The sequence below is a fragment of the Carcharhinus amblyrhynchos genome, chromosome 16 (genome assembly GCF_965287045.1).
Source record: "Carcharhinus amblyrhynchos chromosome 16, sCarAmb.v2.hapA, whole genome shotgun sequence".
NCBI lineage: Eukaryota > Metazoa > Chordata > Chondrichthyes > Carcharhiniformes > Carcharhinidae > Carcharhinus > Carcharhinus amblyrhynchos.
The window spans coordinates 12,852,127-12,865,026 of record NC_137339.1 but is presented as its reverse complement, the minus strand read 5'-3'; positions in this window follow the sequence as shown (position 1 = coordinate 12,865,026).

The window sequence follows — 12,900 nt, the reverse complement described above, 5'->3', positions numbered from 1 at the left end:
CAAGTTAAAGTCCAACAGGTTTATTTGGTAGGAAACACCACTAGCTTTTGGGGTTTGCCCCTTCAGATGCGGATTCACTTGACAAAGGGGCAAACCCCAAAAGCTAGTGGCGTTTACTGCCAAATAAACCTGTTGGACTTTAACCTGGTGTTGTGAGACTTCCCAACGAAAACAACCCAACCCTATCCAACCTCTTTTCTTAACTTAAATGTTCCATCCCAGTCAGCATCCTGGTGAATCTCCTCTGCACCCTCTTCCAGTGCAATCACATCCTTCCTATAACGTGGTGACCAGAATTGCATCCAGTACTCTAGCTGTGGCCTCACCAAAGTTCTATACAACTCCAACATGACTTCCCTACTTTTGTAATCTATGCTTCAATTGATAAAGGCAAGTGTCCCATATGTCTTTTTCACCACCCCACTAATGTGCCCTTCTATCTTCAGAGATCTACGGACAAACACGCCAACATTTCTTTGTTCCAGAGAACTTCCTAGTGTCATGTCATTCATTGAATACATCTTTGTCAAATTACTCCCTCCAAATTGTATCACCTCACCTTTTTCAGGGTTAAATTTCATCTGCCAATTATCTGCCCATTTGACAATTCCTTCTATATCTTCTTGTAACCACCTGACCAATCTTTGTGTCATCCGCAAGCTTACTAATCCTATCCCACATAGTCATCTATGTCATTTATATAAATGCTGAATAATAGCACAGATCCCTATGGTATGCCATTGGATACTGGCTTCCAGCCATTAAAGTAGCCCTCTGCCTCCTACAACTCCATAGCAGACGCTACGACAACAGATGAATGGACACTGCTCAACAATCACCAGGCACGAGTGTTCCCTTCATGTCAGGCAACACTTTAGCAGTTGACAGTATTCAGCCTCTGATCTTCGGGTAAGCGCTCTCCAAGGCAGCCTTCAAGACCCACAACAACTTAGAAACTGATAGCCAAGTTCTGTACGCATGAGGATGGCCTCAACTGGGATCTTGGGCTCATTACGTGTAACCCCCACCATTTGGCCTGGGCTTGCAAAATCCTATTAACTGTCCTGGCTTGAGACAATTCACACCTCTTTAACCTGTCATTATCCCTTTCTGCACTTGCATTGTCTGTACCTGTAAAGACTTGGTTAAGGCTCACATTCCAACCATTATCTTGTAGTTGAGTCTGTTTCCATATATGCCCTGTTTGTGAACCCAACTCTCCACTTACTTGATGAAGGAACAGCGCTCTGAAAGTCATGATACCAAATAAACCTGTTGGCCTTTAACCTGGTGTTTCTTAATGTGCCCACCCCAGTCCAACGTCATCATCTCCACATCATCCTACAACTGAGCCAATTTTGAATCCACTTTATCAAATTACCCTGGATTCCAAGTGCATTTGCCTTCTTTATATATTTCCCATGTTGGATCTTGTCAAAGGCTTTGCTGAAATCCAAATAAACTACATCAGCTGCACTATCCTTGTCTACTCACCTGGTCACCTCCTCAAAATATTCAATCAAATTTGTTCGGCGTGACGAAGTCATGCTGACTATCCCTGACCAAGCCCTGCCTGACCAAGTGGAGATAAGAACATAAGAACATAAGAAATAGGAGCAGGAGTAGGCCATCTAGCCCTTCGAGCCTGCCCCACCATTCAAGATCATGGCTGATCTGTCGTGGCTCAGTTCCACCTTCCCGCCCTCTCCCCATAACCCTTAATCCCCTCTCTTATCAAAAACCCATCAACCCGCGTCTTAAAAATATTTAGCGAGGCAGCCTCCACCACTTCAACGGGCAGAGAATTCCAGAGATTCACCACCCGTTGAGTGAAGAAGTTCCTCCTCAACTCCGTTCTAAACCACCCCCCCTTTATCTTGAGGCTGTGCCCCCTAGTCCTACTGTCTTTTTTGAGCGGGAAGAGTCTCTCCACCTCTATCCTATCCATCCCATTCATCATCTTATATGTCTCAATGAGATCTCCCCTCATTCTTCTAAACTCCAACGAGTACAAGCCTAGTTTATTCAGCCTCTCCTCATAGCTCAACCCCCTCAACTCCGGTATCAGCCTAGTAAACCTCCTCTGCACTCCCTCCAAGGCCAAAATATCTTTGCGCAGGTGCGGCGCCCAAAACTGCACACAGTACTCCAGCTGCGGCTTCCTTCTGAATTTTCTCCAATGGTTTCCCGACCACTGATGTGAGACTCACTGGTCTACAGTTCCCTGGCTTATCTCTACAACCCCTCTGAAATAGCAGATCGCATTGGCTGTTCTCCAGTCCTCCGACATCTCCACCTCCTCTGTGGCCTGAGAGGAATTAAAAAGTTGGTTCAGAGCCCCTGCAATCTTCTTCCTTGCCTCCCACAGCAGCCTGGGTCACAATTTATCCAGACCTGGAGATTTATCCACTCCTAAGCCTGCCAACATCCTTCCCAATGACAATTTTCTCAAGAACCTTGCAGTCTCCCTGAATTCCATATCTTCATCCCCATTCCCTTGGGTGAAGATGGATGTGAAGTATTCATTCAACATTCCGCCATTGTCCTCTGGCTCCATCCACAGATTGCCCCTTTCATTCCTAATGGACCTACTCCTTCTCTGGTTATCCTCTTCCTCCCATTTATATTCCTACAGAATATCTTGGGATTTTCCTTTTAACAGCTAGCCCTCTCTCATATACCCTCTTTGCCTTCCTAATTACTTTCTTAAGCTCCACTCTGCATTTTCTGTGTTTTACTGTGACTATTATTACTCTTTTGGTGATGTTAGCTGAAAAGGTTCAATGCACTTCAACAAAGGGAAAGTTCCAACTTTGGCAGGAGAACTAATATGCTAAGGGGTGCTTGGTTTCATTGGTCATTGAATACAGGAGTTCAGATGTCTTGTTGAAGTTGTACAAGCCATTACTAAGGCCACACTTGGAATACTGTGTACAGTTCTGGTCACCCTATTATTATGGAAAGGATATTATTAAACTAGAAAGAGTGCAGGAAAGAGTTACTAGGATGCTACTGGAACTTAATGGCTTGAGTTATCAAGGAGAGGTTGGACTTTTTCCCTGGAGTATAGGAGACTGAAAGTTGATCTTATAGATGTCTACAAAATAATGAGGGGCACAGATTAACTAGATAGTCAGTATCTTTTCCCAAAGATAGGGATGCCTAAACTAGCAGACATAGGTTTAAGGTGAGAGGGGAGAGATACAAAAGGGTCCAGAGGGACAATTGTTTCACTCAGAGGGTAGTAAGTGTCTGGAACAGGCTGCCAGAGGTAGCAATAGAGGTGGGTAGAATTTTGTCTTTTAAAAAGCATTTACTTACATGGGTAAGATGGGTGTAGAGGGGTGTAGGCCAAACGCAAGCAACTGGGACTTGCTTTGTGGTTCAAAAAAAAGAGTGGCATTGACAAGTTGGGCTGAAGGGCCTGTTTCCATGCTGGAAACTTCTATGATTCTATAAATGTGGTGGTGGTGAATTGTTCACTCATAGACCTCGTTTAGTTGAAGTCAATAGGAAAGAAAATCAGGGTTTTATAATGGGCAATTGACTTACACTTCCGACCAAGTTGGATGTTCCATTCTGTTTCTTAGAAAGAGGGAGACGTGGACCGGACAATAATCACCAAAGGGAGCTCAGTGAAGAAACATTTTGAGGACCTATAATATCTGTGACGATCAGAAGGGGATCAGAAAGAAAATTTGAAGGTGTGAATTGTGACGGATTAATGAGTGGGGTGGGGGGTTTAGCACACTGACCTTTTTATTTCTGCAATGTGGGTTTTAATCAAAGCCCAAGCCAAGCTGAAGGCTGCCTCAGTCTGTTGGCTGTAAGAGCCCTCTCTCAATTAAATGTGTGCGGACATTCATAACCTAGAACGCCAAATTATCCTTCGTTTGGCAGTACAAGCGGTCTTACTCAGAAAGGCCACAGGATGGCTGCAGTGAGATGAAGAAACATAAATTCAAAGTGAATGGAACAATCTATTTTAATGACCAAATTGAGTTTTCTCCAGATTGGCTGAAAACAGTGCCAGGAGATCAATAATTCAGGAAGGTTGGCAACTCCTAACTTATCCACAGTCTGTGCGTTAGGGAATGCTTTTCTTAAGTTGGGATTAGCACATTTTAGGATCTGAGGAAAATTCTGCCTTGAGTTAGTGCTGTTTCATTTCCCGGTTCCCATACTAAAATTCACACTCAAATGATTTGATTTTTAAAAAAAAACTTACGCTTAATCGCACTGAGTAATACCCGAGTCTGAACGGAAGGAGTTTAGCCTGCTTTGTTTCTTTGCCATAGTTGGGGTGGCACGCTGGCACAATGGTTGGCACTACTGCCTCACAGCGCCAGGAACTGGGGTTCAATTCTGGCCTTGGATCACTGTGTGGAGTTTGCACATTCTCCCCGTGTCTGTGTGGATTTCCTCTGGGCGCTCCGGCTTCCTCCCACACGCCAAAGATGTGCAGGTTAGGTTGATTGGCCATGGTAAATTGACCCTTGGTGTCAGGGGGACCAGCAGGGTAAATACGTGCAGTTATAAGGATAGGGCTTAGGTGGGATTGTGGTCGGTGCAGACTTGATGGGCCAAATGGCCCCCTTCTGTACTGTAGGGACTCTGATATTTTTATATTTTGTCGGTCAAAGTTGTTTTGTCAATGAATGAGAGTTTGGATCTTGGAAACAGTCTTTCCTGTGCCTTGGGTTGAAAGGATCTGGGTTTGGATTTTGGTTGGGCCTACCTGTTTGAACCTGGATGCCCAGTGACCTAGACCACTGCCTTACAATGACAGCATTGACCATTTCCAGGAAGATATTTTGTGGCAGTGCTGCCTGGTTTCTGCTGGAGGGTGGGGAACCCCTAATAATCCTACCCCTTTCTGTGTTCTATTTCATTGGAACCATGAGGCACAATTATACCTTCCCCTTGGTGTCAGCTCTGATTATATTGGCCCAGTGAATGCAATAACATTTCAAGTTACAGTGGCCCTAGTTACATAGTCATAATGCCTGTGATTATCCTACTGCCAGGGCCATTAATTGGCTCAGTGTGCTTTAATGATATTGGCCCTGGTTGTACTGGCATGCTAAACTGAGTGATTTCGTTGGAACAGCAAATTTTAATCACATCTTGGGTTGTGTTGACTTGGGTGAAGTGTGGCCTGGTATGCGATTGCAGTGGCACAACAAACTTTGACAAATTAGTCACAGTCACGGGCCTGGAATTAACAGTTCCCCCAAAATGTTGCTTTGTTGGCCTGCTGTCTTTTCCGATTCATGCTCAGAAATGAAATTAAAAATGCTTAACCAGCAACACTTAAATGCTGAGTGCACAGCGAAACTAAACTGTGATTGGGAACTCCTAAACAGTTCGATCTCTCTCCCGTTTCACAGCTCTGTATAATTCTCCTCTTTACCGGTTCTGGTTTATTCATCGAAAATCAAAGGTAAACTTGTAATTGCTGACCAGCGGCAAATGCAATGAAGCTATAAAAGGAATGGGCAACTTATTTTTTTTTTTACAAGTTTACTTATTGGTCATAAGTAAGGCTTACATTAACACTGCAGTGAAGTTACTATGAAATTCCTCAAGTCGCTACACTCTGGTGCCTGTTTGGATCAATGCACCTAACCAGCACATCTTTGGACTGTGGGAGGAAACCTGAGCACCCAGAGAAAACACACGCAGACATGTGGAGAATGCACAAGGTCCACACAGACAGTGACTCAAGCCAGGAATCGAACCCCAGATCCCTCGTGCTGTGAGGCAGCAGTGCTAACCACTGTGCCACCCTAGTGAACAGGTATATTATCTTGGACATGATCCAGTCTCACACATCAATAGTTCTATAACAGTGTATTGGAATAGAGTTAGATTGGTATGCCCTGAGTGGAGCAGTTTGAGAGTTTGGTCATCAATCATGAATCATTAATTAACAGTTTTGAGTTTTCGTGGGCTGATGTTTTGCCTGATGAAATTGGTGAGTTTGAACTTTGTATTGCGGTTTTTATGACTGAAGGTTCACAGGGGCTGCTGGAGAATGTTGTGCCTTATTAGCGAAAGGAGCAGATGGTCTGAAAATGCCTTTCCCTTTTCCACCTGCCTCCATATCTCTGTGCTGACTCTCTCACTAACATTTGCTGATGTCATGAGTCCAGTAGCTGCAGATTTCAAAGGAGCAGCACTTTGTCAGAATAATGTTAGCCTTTACGATCCTGATTTTAACTATCCCTCTGCCAACCCCCTGGCATGATGGAAATTTGGCTGGGGTGCAGGAGGGGTAGTTAAAATTAGGGTGGCCTCTTACCCTATCTAGTCCTGCTACTGTTCCAATGATGTCCTGGTCACAAGTTTAAATGAGCAGGTTATGTCCCATAGGAAAGCCATGAGCCTCTGTTGCGGGACGGCGGGGGGAGGGAGGGAGGGAGACGGCAGTCAAATTTTAGTTGGAGGCCTGAGTAAAGTGACGAACTTCATCTGGGAGCTGGGTCATTGGCCGGAAAGTATCCCTGAGAGCTGGTAGGAGCATGAGACTGAACCTGAAAAAACATCCTTTAGTTCTCTGATTCCCAGTGAGAATAATATGGTAAAAAAACTACTTTGAAGAATACAATACCAACAGTACATAGAACATAGAACATAGAACATTACAGCGCAGAACAGGCCCTTCGGCCCACGATGTTGCGCCGACCAGTTACAAAAACAATGACCCACTAGCCTATACCAATCCCTTTTCGTCCATAAACCTATCCAGAGATCTCTTAAACGCCCCCAAACTAGACGCATTTACAACTGCAGCAGGCAGGGCATTCCAATCCCTCACCACCCGCTGAGTAAAGAACCTACCCCTGACATCCGTCCTGTAGCTACCCCCCCTTAATTTAAAGCCATGCCCCCTCGTGCTAGCTTTCTCCATCCGAGGAAAAAGGCTATCACTATCCACCCTATCTAAACCTCTAATCATCTTATATGTTTCAATAAGATCCCCTCTTAGCCGCCTTCTTTCCAACGAAAACAACCCTAAATCCCTCAGTCTCTCCTCATAGGACCTCCCCACCATACCAGGCAACATCCTAGTAAACCTCCTCTGCACCCTCTCCAACGCCTCCACATCCTTCTTGTAATGCGGGGACCAGAACTGCACACAGTACTCCAAGTGCGGCCGCACTAGAGTAGTGTACAGTTGCAACATTACACTGCGACTCCTAAATTCAATCCCCCTACCAATAAACGCCAAGACACCGTACGCCTTCTTAACAACCTTATCTACTTGATTCCCAACTTTCAGGGATCTATGTACACACACACCTAGATCCCTCTGTTCATCCACACTATTCAAAGTCCTCCCGTTAGCCCTATACTCGACACATCTGTTGCTCCTACCAAAGTGAATTACCTCACACTTCTCCGCATTAAATTCCATCCGCCACCTCTCGGCCCAGCTCTGCAACCTAAGTCTCCCTGCAGACTATGACACCCTTCCTCACAATCTACCACACCTCCAACTTTGGTGTCATCAGCAAATTTACTAATCCACCCAACTATACCCTCATCCAGATCATTAATAAAAATTACAAACAACAGTGGCCCCAAAACAGATCCCTGAGGCACACCACTCGTAACTGTACTCCATGATGAATATTTACCATCCACCACCACCCTCTGTCTCCTATCTGATAGCCAATTCCTGATCCAACTTCCTAGATTACCCACAATCCCATACATCTGCATTTTCTGCAGAAGCCTACCATGGTGAACCTTATCGAACACCTTACTAAAATCCATGTATACCACGTCAACTGCCTTGCCCCCATCCACCTCTTTGGTCACCTTCTCAGAAGGAGGCCAGTCAGCCCATCGAGCCTGCACCAACAACAATCCCACAAGGCCTCATTCCCATAACCCCACATATTTACCCGACTAATTCCCCTAACACTAAAGGAGCAACTGAGCATGGCCAATCAACCTAACCCACACATTTTTTGGATTGTGGCAGCAGGGGTGGGGGGTGTGGAAACTGAAGCACCAGGAGGAAACCCACACAGACAGGGGGGCAAATGTGCAAGCTCCACATAAACAGTGACCCAGGCTGGAAAATCAAACTCAGGTCCCTGAGCTGAGATATACCAGTGCTAAACACTGTGCTGCCCCTGAATGCATCTGGTCTCCCTGGATTCTTATCAAAATCTGAATTCACTGTACCTAGCCCCCATCTAACCACTTAGAATTGAAGGCAAAACATAGTGCTTTTGAATGATAGAGGCCTTCAATAATGTTGTTCACGTAACATAACTAACCAGGTTCTGATAAGCAACTGCATGCAGAGTCAGATTCCAACCTCTTCTATCTAGCTGCAAATAAAGTAAAGCAGTGTTATCTCAAAAATAAATTCCAGACTGATATTACAGTTAGCTGTGTGTTTGAAGGCAAGGGGCTGGCAAAATGCAGCACCTGCCATCATCTGCTCAGGAGTGGCCATTTAATACCACTTAACAGCCTCATTCCACCCCCACTGCTGGGGTGGGGCAGTAGTAGTGCCCCCCAGTAGCACTACACAGCAGCAGGGACAGGCTGAGACCAAACTCAGTAATTTTTAACCATTGCACCAGCTGTGGCCACCAGTTGAACTTAATACTGTTCAAACTATAGAGCTGCTGGCTAATTGGATTGGCCACCAGCTCCCCATATAGGGTGGAAAACTCACCTTTAAACTATGAATGCCCCATGAGCATCAAATAGATGCAAGGCAGCCAGCTTTCTCATGGGAGGACTCAACTAATGTTTTAGTTGGAGGGACAGGTGCAGGAACATGGTACCTGAAATAATTCCTCACAGGCTAGTGTTCCTTCACCAGATTCTTTTTATTTACAAAAGTATCTCCACTCCCAAGAATGCTTCTGGTACAAAGACAGAATCTAGAGCATCAGGAGACATAGAAACAAAGGAGATGGGAACAGGAGAGGCCATTTGGCCCTTTAAGCCTGCTCTGCCATTCATCACAATCATGGCTGATCATCCAACTCAACAGCCTACTCCTGCTTCCTCCCCATAACCTTTGATTTCATTTATCCCAAGCATTATATCTGCCTCTTGAATACATTCAATATTTTAGCATTAAGCACTCCCTGTGGTAATGAATTCCACAGGCTCACCTCTCTTTGGGTAATGAAATGCCTCCTCACCTCCGTCCTAAATGGTCTACCCTGAATCCTCAGCCTGTGATTGCTGGTTCTGGAGTTTCCCCACCATCAGGGCCATTCTCCCTACATTTATCCTATCTAGTCCTGTTAGAATTTCATACATTTCTATGAGGGTTTTTTTTTCCCCTCATTCACCTGAACTCCAGCAGCAACCCTAACCTAGTCAATCCCTAAACTGTCACTCCTTAATATATACAGGTGAGATTCCCTGATTGGGCAGGCAATCATTACCTCAATCAGGGAGCTCATTCACCAAGAGGCCAACCTCATGGGCCTCGTTGAGATCATTATACTGTCTTGTAAGTTCCAGATTCCCATAGGACATCTGAGGACTTTGGAAAATACAGAAATGATTTTCCATGGAGTAGTCAACAAGAATTATAGTCTGACATGAAAAGACGCTGACCCTTTAACTCCCTCACAGCATGAAAGGCGAGCAGCCATAATCCAGTGGTTAAAGTGCACAGTTAGACTTTGGATTCTGCTGAATCATTAAGGGCACAAATATAAATAATCTTATGGTATCATAGAGATCTCTGCTGAAATGTCCTTTGGTGGAAATAGTGCAAAAACCTCTGAGGGGCCACCGAGCTTTCTGTTCACTAAACTAGTGCAAAACATTTGGACTGCCATAGGGTCAGCATAAACCTATCTTTAAGTTTAGGTTAGCTTATTTATTAGTATCACAAGTAGGCTTACATAAACACTGCAATTAAGTTACTGTGAAAATCCCCTAGTCGCCACACCCTGGCGCCTGTTCAGGTACATTGAGGGAGAATTTAGCATAGCCAATACACCTAACCAGCACGTCTTTCAGACCGTGGGAGAAAACCGGACCATCTGGAAGAAACCATTCAGACACAGGTAGAATGTGCAGATTATGCATAGACAGTGGCCCAAGCTGGCAATTGAACCTGGGTCCCTGGCACTGTGAAGCAGCAGTGCTAACCACGCTGCCACAAGAAACATACAATGCTTGACAATCTTGGGTTAAGAGGCAGCTTAAAAAAAAATGACTTCTCAGCCTCGTAATGGAGTATGAATTAACTACTGAATTTGTAAAGAACAGGGGAAAGGGTTCACATTGTCTGACCTTAATTTAGAATTTGGTTTGGGGGGCTCAAAATTCACATTTCCTTCACGTGAATTTGTTTTGTAAAGTGAAAGAAATATGTCACTTCAATCTGAGTCAGACTATGTGTCTCTTTCCTTGCCTGACAGTTCTTCTTAACGTTTCAAACAAAAGTTGCTTCTGACTTGGGCAACTCACTACGACGTGAAGCCGAATACTGTGAGATAGCCCATGATGCAGCCAATGCCACTTGCCACAAGGTTGAATGTCATAAGGTTGCATTAGAAGTTCTGGAGACGGTGGAACAATCTAAGTCAATCTCGATAATAATAAATTGCCCACCCCAATTGTTCACTTGCCTTCCAAGTAATCAACTTGGCAGGGCAATCAACCTGAGTTGTGAATCTGGAAGAGATTCTGGAATCATTTGTTTCAAGTTGATCTCTTTCATCGTCTCCATCCTGCCTTCATTTACATGTAACATATGGTTTGGATCGTTTTCTGCTTCGTAACTGTATTTCGCCAGAACTGGTATATTTTTCACAAACATCATTCATCAAGGATGGCTCTTCCTTTAAAGGCAGTGAGAGGCATGGTATCGAAGCCAAAAAAATATTGTAATGCTCAGCGTATGCTGAAACGATTGGTTCGCTTTAGTTCCCCAAAACAAATTATATTACAAAAGAGCTTTATATTCATGAGAACAAATATGTTTGCTTCTACCTTTCAGACAAAACAGTTTTTTAAAAATTTGTCCCGAGTTTACATGTATGGAAATTGGCTTTGTCACAATGGACAATCTGGCTGATTACTGGTTTCACTGGATGTAACTGCTAACTAAATTGATGGATTGCTAGGCTTCCCATTGAAATGAATACAATGTGAATAATTGGACTGGCAGAGGTTGAATTCCCCTGATTTCAATCCTGCCTCCACTTCAACACCTTGCGGAAAAAAGACCAGAGACGTTGTTGATGCCTATTCGCTCTGACCATAGGTCCTGGGCAGGAATGAATGGACACTGGGCTCTCTTAACGTCAAAGCAAACTTAATTGAAATGAATGATCATTCAATGAGGCTGCATTTATAAATAATCTTGGTGCTAACAGCTATTCAGTTTGCTTTTAGTTAAAGGAAGGTGTGAGCCTGTTACAGCATCGTGAGACGGATCCACAAAAAAACTATTAAGTTCTGGTTGTTTTCCTTGATCTTGTGCTTTCCCATGTCAGCACCAAAGAAGACAGGAATAAAATTAATGGGGAAAGCTGCAATTAGCAAATTAGGTTAGAGGAATGTTGCACTGTGCTTGTGCTGCCAGGTGTGAGGGTTCTGGCAGGATATTTATTAGCAAGTGTCAGCAAAGTGACAGCTTGATAAATTGGGCTGTGTAACCAGTGCCTCTCTGACAGTGTGCTTTGTGAGGTCTGGACATTCCAAACTGCAGGTTCTAAGGGAAAACCTGCTCCCTGTTAGGGATTGGGAAAAGGAAACATATAATTTGATCATTAAAAAATTGCCAGGTCTTTTCAAGACATCTCAACTATTTTAAATTGTAGAAGCAATTAGGGTTATATCAGAAAGTGGCTTTTCGTATGCAGCTAATCATTGAGGTACATCATTCAGCTGTTTTAAAATCCAAACTGGACTTCATTTAGATCTTTTTTGTTTAACCATTTTTCCCCTCTTTCTCTGCAGGCAGTTTGTCTTAAGCATTGTTTGCCCTGCCCCTCCCTGGCAGCTGGTGGGAGTGGGGGTACGGAGTATGACAAACAGTCCTGACATCTTATTTTACTAAATTAAATCTTATCCCATTTTTGTTCTTAAAAGCTTATTTAAAAAAAGAACATATTAAAAAACAGTCAAAGTTCATTCCACTAATACTACACGATTAAAATAATTTATCTCCCCCCATTCCCGTACAATTTTTACTTCTTTTGTGATGAAATTGTTATTCGTCTAGAAATATTCATAGAATCATAGGATTCCTATAGTGCTGAAGGAGGCCATTTGGTGCATTGAATATGCACTGACTCTTTCTAACAGCGTACCTTACCCAGACCCTCACCCCCCACCCTATCTCGTAACCCCATACATTTACGACAGCTAACCCACTTAATCTGCACATCTTGGGACACCTGGATTTCCTCCAGGTGCTCTGGTTTCCTCCCACAGTCTGAAAGATGTGCAGATTAGGTGGATTGGCCACGCTAAATTGCCCCTTAGGTCTGGAAGTTAGGGAAATTAGCACGATAAATATGTGGGGTTACGGGGAAAGGGGCCAATACTTCCGGAGAGTCAGTTTATACTCGACAGACCAAATGGCCTTCTTCTGCATTGTAGGGATTCTATGATTCTATGATGATAAAGTATAGGGGGCGTGAAATTCTACCCAAATTCACCAGCAAGCCTAACCTACAATAACAACTCTTTACCTGTGCGTGCTAAAGCAGTTAGAAGTCTCTCAACACCAGCTTAAAGTCCAACAGGTTTATTTGGGAGTAAGTGCCACTAGCTTTCGGGACTTGTCCCTTCGTCAGGTGAGTGGGAACCTGTTGGACTTTAACCTCATGTTGTGAGACTTCTTACTGTGTTTACCCCAGTCCAGCGCCAGCATCTCCACATCATGTTATA